Raw genomic sequence first — 16,831 nt, 5'->3', positions numbered from 1 at the left:
GCTGAGTCATGCAGACTTCCAAGATAGCTGAACACTGAGTAGTAGCTTAACTTCAACTCTCCCAGTGTGAAAACAGAAATTCAGAAAAGACAGCCTGTGAGTTTGTCTTTTTGGGTAAATTTCAGTTACTGGTTAGTAAATACATTGCCTGGATGCCAGCGATGAAGACATTTTGAGAACCTGAATGAAAATCAACCACAAATGGTGAGGAAAAAAGCACTGGCTGGGAAGAACCCTGCAGATGTTCATCAGAAAAAAACATGATTTCCAGTAATCTAGAGGAAAAATAAATAAAATAAGCACAGAGATCAAGTAAACAAAACACTGAAGGAGAATATCAACTCAAATAACAAAAGGATGGAAAAATGGAAGACGCTTTAAACAGAGATTCAGATGAGCTGATAAAACTAAAAAATCAGAGGTTGAAATGAAGAAAAGGATGGCTAAGTATGAGACTGGTGAAGAAGAGATGTTTAAAAAAAATGGTAGAAATGGAGGACAGATAACCTAGGGAAATTTGAAATTTTCTGCTATACCAGAGAAAGTAGAATAAACAGTCTGTATTAATTTTATGAAAGCACAAATAAGCAACTAGGCTGGTATTCCACAGCAGGAGCTGTTAATTGATAGGGCACATCATGTGCATGCTCCAAACCTGACCATAATAAAGCAGCCAAGACCTCTAATAGTAAAGAAGCAATGCTACCAGCAGAAAGAGTCAATTCTGGCAAAACTGTGGCAGAAGGACAAAGTACTAAAAGCTGAAGACAGTAGAGTATTTGTGGAACATGATTACTTACTGTACACTGGGCAAAATATGAGTAAATGTATTCCAGCAATAGGGAATGTTGAGAAGCAGGTGTGAGATTCAAGCTGCTGTATCCAGCTGTCTTCAGAATATTTTTTTACTGGAGAGTCAAAGTCAATATTTTGATGCAAAATATGCTAAGGAAGAAGTTCATCCAACAAAAGCTGAGCTATCAAGCAGAAGGGGATTCTGCTTTTTATTCTTCTGATAGTAAAGTTTATAGAGATACTATGCCAGTGTAGACTTTTACAATTTTCCAAAGGAAAATGCTTGAGAGACAGAAAAAATCACCACACTTGACTAGAATAATCAAGAGTATGTTGGAAATGAACCTGAGATCAGAGTTTGGAGACAGAAATCAAGAGGAAGAAAACCAGCAACTCAGAAATTAATGAATAACTATTGGATTACAAAGCATCAATCACATTTGTGAAATATGGCGGAAGAAAAAACTGGAAATATTGGACTTTTTTTACTTTGTTAAATGTGTAGGGAACTCCAAAGCATATGCCCTTCTTCATGTCATTAATATTTGGAAGAACATTATGGGGAGGGGTAGAGGAAGAAAAGTGGGTTTTGTTCTTAACAGTATTTTTATAAAACATGACATATACTGCATGTTATATAATAAATGCTTTTCAGTTATTTTTGTGTGTAATGGGGATACTAAAGTAAACATGTTCCCTTTTTTTCTCCTTGTTCACTTTTAAGAAATGTAGGCACTGTGATTGAAAAAGAAAAGAACTAAGGATCATGAAATAAGTAAAACTGATATGCTTTTCCTTATTGTTGTATAGGGGATTGATTGAATTGATTGGATTAATGTCCTTTGGCTTGATCTAACAACATTTTTTAAGCAGAAGCAAGTAAATAAAGGAAAAATGAATGTAATTAAAAGTTTTTCTTTAACAAATAAATGTCAACAGTTTAACATGAGAAGCTTGTAGCTGAACGCAACCGTGTATTTGGTTCTCGTGTTTCTGTGGAGACAAGCTGATAAAGGCAATAAAAACAGAATACATTTTTCTTTCAATTGCTAAAAGATAATATTTTCTGAAAGCATTCAAGCTGCTTTCTACATTTGGAAGAGGAATACATATAAGACAAAACTAGACAGCACTTAATGTAAGTAGAAGCACAGGCTATACCATGTACCTTAGCATGGATAACCTTCCTTATAGGTCAATTTAAGCCTGTAAGTGGAGCTGTCAATCTGGGACATTTGGTCCTATTAGGAGGATTAAACTTCATTATTTGAAGATGTACTTAGTTTTGAGTGTTTGTATTAAGTTAATAGGTTATGGGGGTGTTTGAGCTGTGTTTTTTTTTTTTTTTTTTTTTGAGGGTTTTCATTAAAGCAAGAAGTCTTGTAAGATGTGACATAGGTTCAAATGGATGTGACAAGAAACAACTGTATTAAAGATCAACCTGCCAAGCATTAGTGTATGCATGGAACACAAAGGCCAAAATTATACATAAAAAAGCTGTTATACATAATAGGTGGCAGTAATAACTTCTTATTTTAATCCCAACACTTTCCATATTATCTTTGAATGCGAATGCTCTCACAGGTATATAAAAATGAAAGAAGGAGTATTGAAGTATATTAAAAAGTGCAGAGTGCAAATAGCTATGCAACCAAAGATGTATTTGCAAAGAATTGAGCATGTGAATTTGATAAAGAAAGGGTTTCAGGACTGCCATTCAGTGGAATATCTGGGACAAAGGAAAAGGGGGGTAATTAATTGCTAGAGAAGCTGCAATAATGATAGAAGAGGAAAAAGACAATAATGGTAGATGCGTAGCACTAAGGGGCTGCTGGCAAGGGAGGAGGATTACACTGGCATGTATTTATATTCCATTTAAAACTGCTATACTGGAGCTTAAGAAGATTCTTGGAGAAATAATCAGCTTTCAGCACTGAATATTCTTTATAGGTGGGAACTGGAATTTGAATTTGAACAGTGAGAATGTATCTGGGAGGTCTAGAAAGGAAATATAACAAAAGAAAGTAGATTTTTGAAGAAATTTATGAAAATATTTGCTATGGAAGATGTGACTTCAGTAGTACAAGCTCAGATAGAATTTACATATTATTTCCCAAGGTATAAAAACTGGGCTAGGCTAGACATAAATTATATTTCACAGAAACATGTGCCTTTAATTGAACTTTTTGATATGCATGCAATTACTATTTCAGATCATGCACCAATAATAACTAAAATAAAAATGCAGGGTAATGAAATAAAAATGAGACACTGGTACTTTCCCACCTCTCTGTTAAACAAAGAGGAATTTGAGGAATGGACAGTGGAAATTATTTGGGAATTATTAGGGAAGATAGACATTTACTCAGAAAATACAGCTAGAGAATGGGATGAAATGAAAGTAGGGTTTAAAATAGGGTATAAATAATAGAAAACGAGATAAGGTTCAGATGTAACAAGAATTATTTAGAGGGACTGATGAAGGTTAAAGCATTGCAGAATAGAAGGAATGTCACAGAACAAGAAAAGGTGCAACTGCAGACTGCTAAAGAAAACATAAGGGACCACCTTGATAATATCCATGAGTTTAGAAAGATTGCTGTTAAGGAACTGTTTTTTTTTGTTAAAATTCCAGAGCACAAACGTTTTAGCATAACAGTACAGGCAACAGAAAGTAGAAAGTGTTTTTGCCAAGCTTAGGGAGCCTAGAACAAGGAAAATAACCAGAGATCCTGTAGATGTATTACAAATATTTTGGAAATGCATGAATATTTGTATAAAACAGAATAATATTGAAATCACAAAAAGTATATGGAAGAATTAAATATGCCAAGGTTAGAGGTAGATGAGACATGTTCTAACAGAGAAATCAGGCAGGGGTGTCTTCTTTCCTCTTTGTTATTTGCATTGCATTTAGAACCATTGGTAAAGAAAATAAGGGACTCAAAATTGCAAAAATTTCATTCGTATATATACATTGGCTTTATTTGTAGTTGATATTATTTTTTACCTGATAAAACAAGAAAAGGCCAATGTTCCAGAACCTTCTGAGACAGTTTCAAGTCTTTTCAGAATACAAAATGAATGAAGATAAAACAAGGCAACAGCTGTAAACTATGTACCCACACAGGGATTGGTTCAGTAATATCCATATATATGAGGACATGAGAAAACGAGGTACGTAGGAACACAGGTTAAAAAGGATTCTGTCATGGCAGCTAAGGATATGTGGGAAGACACACAACAAAAAATAATACAAAAACTGAGAAATTCAAGGCTCTATTTTATAGATATGGATAGCAAAATACAAGCAGTTAAAATGTTTTTAGTCCCTTTAGTTTTATACACAGGTCAGGCATACTTTTATCAACCAAAGGAGAAGTTGTGGATAGAAACAACTAAAGAGTTGAAGGATTTTATCTAGGAGGGGAGGATGGCAAGAGTCAAGTAGGATAAGATGATCCTTCCAATAGAACAGGGTGGTCTGGTATTACCGGATTTGAAGGGGTATTTCAGAGTTAAAACTCCTATACATAGCACAAGCAGAAAGCAATAATTCAAAGTGGAAAGGGATAATGATAAAACGGGGGGGGGGGCTCAAGAAATAAAGAGAGATTGGGTTTTGGATGCAGATTCTTAAGGAAAATAATAACAATACAGAATATTATATTCATAATATATCAGAAAGTATTCTAATAACTATGAAAACAAAAACACAAGAATGGAGATTCTGTTGATAGGGATGACTGCAATTAGAGGGACCTAGAATTTAGTGGTGAAAACTGGCAAAGGAATCAAGGTACTCGGAGCAAATAATCAGAAAGGCCAAGGTAATAGAGTGGGAAGAGGCCAAAAATCCCTTTGGACTGCAGGTTAGAGATTGCTTTCCCTGATAAGGACAGATATCAGAGTATAGGCAAAGAAAAAGGATTAGTGGATCCTAAATGAAAGACCAGCACCGGTAGAGTTTTTAGTAGAATCTAGAACAGAAGCTGTTGTTAAAAAAGTTATAATTAGTAGCGCATATAAAATATTGCATGGCATCTATAGAAATCAATTACAGGAGGTTAGAAAGGTTTGGGAAGAGAGACTAGATAAGCAATTCACAAAGAAACAGTGGAAGGATATACAGTATGTGTTGCTCACAAATGTGCAACAAAGTCTAGAAGATTTTGGATCTTACTTGGAAGTCTTTGCACAGGGATTTTTATACCCCAAGCAGACTCCAAAGATTTTTCCTTTGGTAAATTGCAAATTTTGCAGGAGTGTTGGGTAAGAAATTATTATCAACTTAGGTTCCCATGTGTCTAACTACATTTTCCTTTTGATGGAGGGTATTGTCAATGCTGTATGCTGGAAGGATGGTTTGTCTGTTAAATATGACAATGTTCCATTTTTAGCATTTAATTTAAGTCCATTTTCAGCACACCAGGCATTTATAAGTGTAGATTCCTGCTGGAGGGTGTCTGTGTTGGAGGATGTTTTGAAAATGACTCCTACTTTGAAGTCTTCCACAGACTTGGCTTACCATAAGTCTTGTTTTTCCTCTGTTGGTCACAGAAATAAATACTGAACAAAAGCAGTCCCAGTGCTGAGCCCTGCAGGACACAACTGGTCACCTTCATATTGTTTGAAGCTACTCCTGCCACCTAAACTTTTAGCCAATTTGCTATCGATTTTACCAAATAAATATAATTATTTGTAATGCATTTAGCTTAGTAATTATGCTAGCATGGTGGATATTGTCAAATGCCTTGGCTAAGTAAGGTAAGCTGTGTCTATAGTGTTACTTTCTCAATGAAGTCAGCTAGGCTCTTTAGACAGAATCTACCTTTTTCAAAACCAAACTGCTGTGAATCTAACTTGAAAACACCACAAATATCAAGATGTATCAAGTAGGGTTTGTTAAGCAGCAGTTTAGAGTTGATCACATCAGAGTTTTCATTGCATTGTTGCAAGGTACTCAAGGGCCTTCACTGTTTTCTACAGCAGTCTTTATTGAGTTTAAGAAAGCCTTTGATTCATTGTCATAGTAATTCACGTGGAAGGGTTTTGATTGCTTTTTCCATCTACCTAAACTACAGTGCAAGCTATCTAAACCATTTACAGTTCTCTGCAGGCAAGCATTTTACTAATAGCAATGTCTTGGCTAAATTACTGCTATCTACGGACACCAGACAAGGCTGCAAACTGTCCTATATACACTTCTTTCTTGCTGTCTAGCCTGTAACCCATGCTAAACTTAAGGAGCTGCATCTTGAGGGATGCTGCCATTTTCTTGCGTCTGGTACAAAATGTCCCCCAAACACCTCATCTATACAACATATGCAGAATATTAACTTTAGAGTCTATGCACCAAGCTCTGCTATTTGATAGCTGGAGGGACCACATTTGTCAATAACAGGAAGCATTAGTTGATCTAAGGTGATGTAGCTTAAGATGGTGGTTTAGGATTTTCTCTGTCACATCTCCATTTTGTACAACTTAGCCTTAATACATAAACTCCAAACAATTGTAATTGTTTTGTGGGAAAGAAAACAATAATGTAGTTAGTATTGTCATATGTGCTGCAACCAAGCTAGAAGATTAGGGATTCCCACATTCCGGCAATTACATGGCAGCTGTGATTGTCAAGAATTATCGTATGGTAGACCTTTCTTTTCCTCAACTATGTGCTAAAAATGGAATCTTAAATAGGCATTTTCATTTAACAGTCTCCTGGCGGCGCTCTTTGTACCTACCTGATATTCTGGCGCTCTTTGCACCTACCTGATAGTCTGGTGCTCTTTGTACCTACCTGATAGTCTGGCACTCTTTGTACCTACCTAATAGTCTGGCACTCTTTGTACCTAGCAGATAGTCTGGTGCTCTTTGTACCTACCTGATAGTCTGGCACTCTTTGTACCTACCTAATAGTCTGGCACTCTTTGTACCTAGCTGATAGTCTGGCACTCTTTGTACCTACCTGATAGTCTGGCGCTCTTTGTACCTACCTGATAGTCTGGCACTCTTTGTACCTACCTGATAGTCTGGATCTTTGGTTTAACATTAACGTTTCACACTCTACCTTTAAATATCATTAATTAGATTTGGATTTGCAGAGTGTTGTTAAAGTCAAATTCCTGGATAGAACCATCCTAAGATATGTGCTGAACAGCAGATATACACTTTCTAAAAGACTTGTTGCAACAGCAGAACTTTCAGAAAACAACATCAACTTTTCTGACTTCCTAAAAGTAAGAACAGAAAACACTGTGTAATTCTGTAAGCCATCTCAAAACTAAGCACTGTAGCCAGGGCTTAGGAAGTGTGTATAGCGACCATCAAAGCTTTTAAAAAAATATTAACAGTCCACAAGATGCCAGGAAAAAATGAAGTCTTTAATAATATCCATGCTCAATCCGTAAAATACATTCAAAACTGTCCACTAAAACCACTTAAAACACAATCCTGTTTAGCACTTTCATCCCTCATTAACAGTGGGGACTTCATCAGAACCCTGATGTGTAGATATTATTAAACACTTCCATTTTTTTTGGCATCTTGTGGATTGTTAATATTTTTTTAAAAAGCTTTGGTGGTCCCATTACACACTAAGCCTTGGTTAGACTTCCTACAAGTTCAATTTCCCAATAAACCAGTTCCAGACAAATTTGATTCTTTGCTCTCATATAGCTGAATACATAGTTTCACAAATGTTTACTAGTTCTTCTGGCAAGATAAATTGGAGGATCTCAAGTTTTGCCTGCACTCATTATGTCTTAAATTTATAAGATTCTGATAATGAACACCATGGCTCTGGGTGACTTTAACTACCCATCCATTGACTGGGTAAATTACTCGTGCTCAAACTCACTTGTTCAAAGGTTCCTCGACTTTGTTAACTCCAGTGCCCTGGAACAGCTGGTTGACACCCCCACAAGGGGTGCCAACATCCTGGATCTGGTGCTTACCAATATGGGGGACCACTTTAGCACTCCCGCTGTGAGGTCTTCTCTAGTGAGATCTGACCATAGATCAGTCTCATTCAAAGTAACTATCAGACCTGATCCCCCCAGCAGCAACTAAACTAAAAAAACTTCTTCAAAGCAGACTACAACCTCTTACGGGATGGTATAAATAGCTTTATTGTACCTCCCCCCTCAGATGGAGCTGGCAACTATGCTGAGTTCTACACCAATGCTTTATACAAACATCTGTATAACTGCATTGACTCAGCTGTACCTGATAGGACCAAAACAAGTTCCTCAAGGAAGAGCAAACCTGCCTGGTGGACAACTGCCATTAACAAGCTTTAGAATTAGAGGAAGAAATTACTGTCTAAGAGTAAGAGGGATTGAACCCTAAACTGGAAACACTCCCTCCTCAGCTTAAACAAGCAAATAAGACTTCTTGTAAAGTCCTCCAAAGCAAAGTACGAATCCAAATTAGCATCCTTAACTAAGGACAACCATAAGGCATTCTTGAGTTACATCTGTAACCTGAAAGGAAAGGCTCAGATTTGTGCTGAACTGGTAGTTAATGATACCACATATACTGAGTTTGTGGACTTAGCTAAAAAGTTGGCCGACAGGTTCTGTGAAAACTTCACTCCCGTGTTCCCATCATACATACCCTGTTACATACCTACCACCTGTCTCTTACCTTGTATCTCTAAAGAGCAGGTCATAAATACCCTCTCTAAGGCTAAAAACACAGCATCTATGGGACTAGGTAACATCTCAGGCCGCGTCTTACATGGGCTTCAACAACAATTATCAACACCATTGGGAACTCTTTTCAGTTATAGTCTAAGCACTGGGTGCATCCCAACTGAATGTAAAATGGCCACTGTTAACCCTTGCACAAAGGTGGTGCTTCCACTGACCCCAAGAACTATAGCACTATTAGCCTGACTAGCCTTATCTACAAGGCCATGGAGTGAATCGTCATGGACCTTATCAACAGATATAGGTAATCTCCAAACACTTGATCCTACTCAATTTGGATTTGTCAAATGGAGATCATGCTTGTTAAACCTGGTGGACTTCTTCGAGACAGTCACCAAGGCCCTGGATGAGGGAGAAATCTGTGCATACAGCCTACTTAAACTTAGCCAAGGTGCTGGACAATATTCCCCACTCAGGCATCATTGACAAACTCACCCAGCTAGGTATCAACCCTTATATCATTAGATGGGTCACTAACTGGCTCACTGATACAACCCATATAGTCAAATTAGGGGAATCCATCTCCAACAGCAGACCCGTCACCAGTGGTGTTCCACAGGGATCAGTCCTGGGACCTCTACTGTTTGGAATCTATTTCTCTGAAGTACAAGCAAAAACTAAAGGTCTGTGGCTGACAAATTTGCTGATGACTGCAAACTGGGAGCGGTCATAGAATCTCCTAATGATGTCAACATCCTACAAGAGGGTCTTACACAAACAGATGATTAGTGTCAAAGTCATGGCCTTAAACTCAATGCAGAAAAATGTATTATCATCTTTTTTAGTAAGTGCAATGTTCCTGCTAAATACCATGTCAATAGCAACACCTTAAGTACGCACTCAATGGAGAACCATCTGGGCGCACAGGTTGATAGCAACCTTACCTTTGGCCACCATGTCTCCACAATGGTAAGAAGGACATTCTATATTACTCATCTCATAAGTAAGGGCTTTGCCTCCAGAAAAAAAAAGGAATTATAACCTCCCTGTACTTTTCCCTCATCAGGCCAATAATTGAGTATGATGCCTGTTTTGGTTGTACCTTTCCAAGCACCTGCAACAACTGGAGAGACCACAAAGGTTTCTCACAAGGAAAATTCAAGGTCTTCAGCATCTGTCCTATATGGATCATGTGAAATCACTGTCACTTTATTCTATTTCATACAAACTACTCAGAGGTGATCTCTGCCTTGCATACAAGGCAATCTCTGACCCTGATTTATTGGAAATGCTGCATATCCGTAAGTCAAATAATACACGGGTTACACACTCTAAAGACCTTAACCTGGTATGTGACACTAATGGAACTTGCTGGAAGGACAGATTTGTTTCCCAAAGGTTACTACACCTTGGGAACAGACTCCCACTTCATGTCAAACAGAGCATCTCACTGGCACTTTTCAAATGCAATCTGGACAACTGGATGGATAACCGTAAATTCACCTGGGGGGGGGGGGGGGTTCCACCTGTGTTTCTCTCAGACAGGGGCAATAGGTGCTGATCATGGAAATAAGGGTAGAACTTGGCTAGACATTTAGGGGCCCTAGGGCCATTAGTCTAGTAACTTATATGATCCTATGATCCTATGACAGGCCCCATATTACTACAGATATATATATAATCCAGCATTATTATAAGGTCAAGGAAAAGAAAGACCCTATCAAGTTGAAAATATTCTGACCACACTGGGTTCTTAGCAGTCTTCCTAATTTTGAGTGAAACATTTTATTTTATTTAACATTTGTTAACTGGGAAAGTCCAACTTGGAATGAGCCAATTTTCAGCGGATACCTGGGGAGAAATGCTCCAGGTGCATGTCTTTGTAATGTGGAAGGAAACCCACGCGAAAGCAGGGAAGACGTGCAGACTTCACACAGAAGGCACCCCAGCTGAGAATCGGACTGGAGAACCTCCTGCTGGGAGGTGGCAACACAAACCGCTGCACCACTGCTCCATCCCAAAAATTGATTCTATGTTTATATAAAAGATCTTGCTTTCTGTGGATAGCTGTGCAGATTGCACTATTTAAAACACAAAACATCTGCTGGATGTAAAACGAGTCCATGGTTGATGGCCACCTCTGCACACAAGTGTCAGGTCCACCCTTCTTCTACTTAGTTATGGAATTCTGCTTCAGGATTACTATATGATACCTTAGGAGTGGCGTTCCTTTGTTATGCCAGCATATGCTATTGTAGCTCACTTCATTCAAAAACTATTCCATTGGTATATGTCAGGACTTGGAAATGTCAGTTTACTACAACTGTTGCAAATCTGAGAAATAAACACTCCAAAACTTCCTCCTAACTCAATGGAATTTTGTTATATAAAACTCAAAGCTGTGAAAACCCTGTCATTGTAATTGCACTTTGATCCAAAAAAAAAAAATTGAGACTCAATTCAAGAATTATGGAGCAATTTTTGTGAAGTACTCTTTTTTTTTCTTTTTTTTATGACAGATCTAGTCAATTTGATTATTTGCTTCCCTCTCTTACCTACCTCCTTCCAGGTTATCTTTTTAGGTGTCCCTGTTGCCCACCATGTATAGTTAGGAAGGTAAATAGTTCTCAGCAAATAGCATTCGTTAATATGTGTCCATTCTTCTGCTGTTTATTTCCATATTGTTTTCTGTCACCTATATCTGTGAACATAGTAAAGCAATATTTCTTTGCTTTCAGGTGTAACAGCTATATATATATATATATATATATATATATATATATGTATATATATATATGTATATATATATATATATATATATATATGTATATATATATATATATATATATATATATATATATATATGTGTGTGTGTGTGTGTGTGTATAGGGCTTCTGAAAATAATAAATATATCATCAGCAATGCAAATGTTGATATGCAGCTGTGCATGAGCTGTGCAATAGTATCTACTCATGCAAACATAAAACTTAAAAATACAAACAAAAACATTCCCCGGGATTCATGAAGCTCGGCGCAAGGATGGCGTTAGCCTTGCGCCGACCGTGTGGCATAGAGATGGCGCAGCAGCACCACATGCATAATAATGAAGGCACGCTGCTGTAACGGCCACGTGCATAGGAAATGTGTATGAGTGCAGAGGGTGTGTACAAGCGCTGCATGGAGGCATGATCATGTCGCCTGCATATGCGCAACCTAAAATGCTGACTAGTACAGCCTGCCTCCAATAGTAATCACTCCTGTCAGTGTCCATGGATACTGAAATGTATGCAAAGCATACAAGACTACTTGCGAACACCACAATAAGAAGTAAACACAAAGGCACGTAGCTGAATATTGAGTCCCCGTCACTCGAACAAAGATATTTAAAACCCCGTGCCCGTATTCCATTGTAGTGTCGCTAGTTATACCAAATGGAAGTGAAATGCAGCGTGTTAGCGTGCCGCCAATTGCCAAGCCTAGCCCAATGGTTTGGGTTACCACCTGTCCCACATTGTGAGGGACAGTCCCCCTCTAGGCAGGTGTGTCCATACCAAATTCATAATAAATGTGAAATATCCTGCGATAGTAGGACATACTTATGTCCCATATGTTATGAAATAGTCCCATACAGTATGTACGTCCGTATATAAAATACCTGTATGTTACAAGAAACAGAATAAGCAAGTAAATGAAACAGAATAAGCAACTACACTGCTACAGCAATAAAAGCTTATATGTAGGCATGAAACTAAAGTACTATCCTTTGTAATTACTGTGGGTATGTTTTGGCCTGTAAACTCAGATGTGTGCCACGAAAATGTCCCATCCAGGTCATATGAAAAGGTGGCAACCCTACCAATGGTCAGAGCATTCACCCAATATCTGCCCATTCACGGTCCAAGACGTCCTTGCCAGGACGGCCCATAGATAAATGGGTATTACCCGGATCTACCTACCATGTCATGAAAGATAAGTATTTGCAAGTACCTATGTGCGTAACTTACAGCATGTGGTTGATCTGAAATGTTAGTGTAGACCTCACAACCATATTGGTCCCAGAGATATGTAGTGTACGCAATGTGTTCTGCTGACTGTGCCATGGGCCATCAACTAGAGAAGGGATGAATGTTGATTGTAGAATATCGGGGTGGGGGGTGATGGGTAATGTAATATATCACCAATGGGAGACTGGGTTGGATGCACAATAGGTGAACTGGAGGTCTATGAGGGAGCGGTGTGTGAATCAGGAAGATAACCAAAGAACAAGTATACACATCCGCAGTACAATCCCACAAACATGTGAACATTAAAATGTGCAATACACATGTACAGAAACGTTACCGGCACATACCCACATAATGGTCTGGCCTGAACTGAGCCATCCAACCCCAACACACCTGGATACATAACTGAATACCCATCATCCCCTTCACAGCACACCCCCCTTCCTGAACATCCACCAAAACTAGCCATACTCGGGCTGCTAGATAGGCGCGGCCATATCTGCACATAGTGACCCCTACCCATATCTAGTAGGCAGTCTCACCCTAGGCATTCTCAGGATTGCAAACTATGTATCCCTTGCATGTATAACCCTACCTTACAGCCATAAAGCAAAGATGGTCATCGTTCTCCACAATTTTTAGATATCCCTCATGGGATATGTATCTGTTCTAAACATTAGACTTGGTGTCATGACACAATGTCCAGTCCTGTATACATCTGGACACAAGTTGTATGAGCAGTAGCTGTCCACAAGACTGCTCAGCCTCCAGCCGGTCCTGCAGAACCTACAACCTGGGATTAAACACCTGACCGTGATGCATGTCTCCCCACGTGCATTATCAGGAATATATACCGTACACATTCACGTAGTGGCAGTTGGATATAGGATGCTTAAGGCACTGTAAAGCAGATGTAAGTAGGGTTACCACCTGCCCCACCTTGTGTGGGACAGTCCCTTTTTTGTTAGTTGTGTCCAGACCAAATATAATGCAATGGCAAATGTCCTGTGATAGTAGGAAATATGTCCCATATATCATGTAACAGTTGCATAAAACAGTTATTTATGTAAAATACTCAAAGTTACAAGAAACAGGTGACGCAAACAAACCGCTACAAGAATAAGCGTTCATTTAGGGAAATAAGTAAAGTTCTAATCTTTGTAGTGACCGTGGGTATGTGTCGGCCTGTAAAGTCTGATGTGTGTTCTGAAAATGCTCTGCTTTGGCCATATGAAAAGGTGGAAAACCGAGACGTAAGTGGGTATGCAAGCATGTATGCATGACGGTAGGTGGCGGTGATTCAACGGTATGGGAAATGTAAATGAGCATGTAGGTGTATATGCATGTGCATGTACAGACCGATATACACACACACACACACACACACACACACACACACATATATATATATATATATGTAGATATGAAGAATGAACATGGTCACAATATAGGAAATCCCAGTAATAGTGCTGTTATATATCAGGATGGCCATCGGTGAGCACACCTCTGCATCTCCAACCACAGATAGAACGCTAAAAGTGGAACGAACAATCTCCCCTTGCTATGTCTGACTTTCAGCTAGGTACAGGGCAGTCCTGGTCCCCAGTCGGACAAGCCTAAACCCGGAAGACCATATGAACACCCTAACAATCGAACACACGTATGTGCCAGGACTATAGGCTGTAGAGGTCCGAATATCCTTGGAGTGAGTCAACATGCAGCACGAGTCCAGAGCAGTAGGGAATAGGGAATGATGCATGTGTAGTAGTGCGTTTTTCCCAACAGGTAAATGGATGCCTGCTGTGTAAGTGAAGTGATGAGGCATGTGTTCGGGTAACTATGCACCATGGGTATACATATAAATGAGGCAGAACACCAATAGTGTAGTGGTTAGAACATCCGCCTAACGAAAAGGCATTCACGGTTCAAGGTCGCCAATAGCACATATCATTTTCCTTGTGGAATTAATGTTGCTCTGCTGTAAAGCCGACATTTAAACATGTAAAGATGAACATGTGTATCACATGGAACTATTACCCAGTTCTTTTCAGTCAAAGTGGTATTGTCATAATGTATAAGGCACAAATAAGAATAAATAAGCGACAGTAAACATATGTAATGCACAGTAAGCATAGGCGAGTGTGCCTGCTCCGGTGTAAGCAGCTCCCAGCATAGGAAATGTATGTTTGTATGTACAGATGTAATATATATATATATATATATATATATATATATATATATATATATACATATATATATATATATATATATATATATATATATCTGCAGCAAATCCCTCCGGATCCACCAATAAGTGCCACTCTACCAAATATAAATCCAATTTATTGGGACATAAAGACGAACTGACAACGACAACAGTATAAGCGCTTTCAACCATAACAGCTGGTGTTCTTCAGAACTAGTAGAGTAGTTCTGAAGAAGACCAGCCGTTATGGTTGAAAGCGCTTAACTTTGTATCTTCATGTTATTGGTTTTATACTGTTGTCATTGTCAGTTCGTCTTTATGTCCCAATAAATTGGATTTATATTTGGTAGAGTGGCACTTATTGATGGATCCGGAGGCATTTGCTGCAGTTTTAGTTCACGTGGATTTTGTTTTTATATATATATATATATATATATATATATATATATATATACACACATACATATATATATATATATATATATATACACACACACACACACACACACACACACACACACACACACACACACACACATATGTGTATAGAAATTGTCAAAGGAAAAATATACTTTAAAAATAATCAATACACGGTAGGTTCAGGTTAAGGCACTTTAATCTTGCAGCAAGGAGACAAAAACGTGCTAATACAGAGTTTGTCTGACTAGAATCAGGAAATGCAGGCATTTTTATACATTTTCTAATAAGACATTGCCTACCAAGCTGACGTAGTAAATCACAAGTTTTAACATCATTATTTCGTAGTGCTTGTTTATATGATTTTCTGCTTGTACTATCAATTTTTGTGAGAAACTTCCTAAGAAAAACAACGTGGCCTTGGCTACCACCGGTTAGATATATGCAATGTTGCCATTCAAGGTACTATGGCTAATATGAGCACAAAGCAAGTATAGAATGAAAAACGTGTTAACTTATTTAGTTTCTAATTAGCATTAAGCACACACATTAATACATATTTTTCTGACATTTCCCCCCTGTTAATACTTTTTAATTCTATTTTCAAAAGAATAAACAGTTTGCGTCTTCTCCTAACCTCTTCCATTCAGGATTTGCAGTTAAGAGAGTCATTCAGTTTAAACTTATGAAAGTGTTTCACTTTTCAACAATTCTTCAATTTCAGTACTTTGATACAAAGTCTCAGAAACTGATATATCTATAAATTCTTTGATTAACTTTTTCATGCAGGGAATACCACAACAAATGCATGCTCCTAATAGGAGTAATCCCACACAAATGGCAATCAGGATGTTCATTAGGATGGAACCCCACCCCCCAAACAAATTCTGGAAAAAGTCTGTCAGAGGGTTTGGGCCTGGTTTGGTCATGGTCGACACTTGCTGGATCACCTCAAGATGGTCGTTTATTTCATGCTGGTTCTCAGGAATGTACGAACAGCATTCTTCTTTGATTAAAGCGCATGTCCCACCTCTCGCCACTAGGGTGAAGTTGAGAGTCATGCAGTTCTGAAGCACCACAGTTCTCATAGCATTCAGTTCATCAGTCACTAATTCGAGAGCAGAAACAGTTGCATTGCTCATAACTTCAAGAAGTTTAGACAGTTTTCTCAGCTCCCAAATCAATTTCACTGCACCATATGCAGGGGCTATGCCTGCCCATGATATAATGGTGTCACTCAAGTCCTTGTGTGTCAGTTTATCTTTGTTTTTTACGGAGTTATGGTTTCTCCATCCTGCTTCGATTCGTCCTACTGGATTCTCGGGTCTCTTAATCGGACTTCTAGGTTTACTGCTGACCTCTCTGATGTTTCAAATATTTCCCTGAGGCAAAGCTGCAGTGTGTCGTATGGCCGGAACCAGGTAACCCAAAAAACAACTGCTGGACCAATTCTCAGGTAGCCATTTATATGCTTTTTTCTCACAAACAAAATAACAATTCTCTACTTTAGTATTGATATAAGCTTGCCCTGCATGAAACATTTTCTTATCAATAATAGAAAGCTGTTTTAAAAGAACAGGATTATGTTGTATCTCATCAACACTCTTATGCATCTTAGCGAAATATGCATCATAGTTTGTATCACAGATAGTTTTAGTCTTATTGGGTTTAATATAACATTTATAAGAAACAGTCACATTGCAATTGCTCCAACCCACCTGAATAGTGTCATTCTTGTAAAACATACAATCCTTTTTTTG

This window comes from Protopterus annectens, chromosome 11.part0 (assembly GCF_019279795.1).
Source record: "Protopterus annectens isolate FY-2018-M chromosome 11.part0, PAN1.0, whole genome shotgun sequence".
NCBI lineage: Eukaryota > Metazoa > Chordata > Ceratodontiformes > Protopteridae > Protopterus > Protopterus annectens.
Note: the sequence above shows the minus strand (reverse complement) of the source record.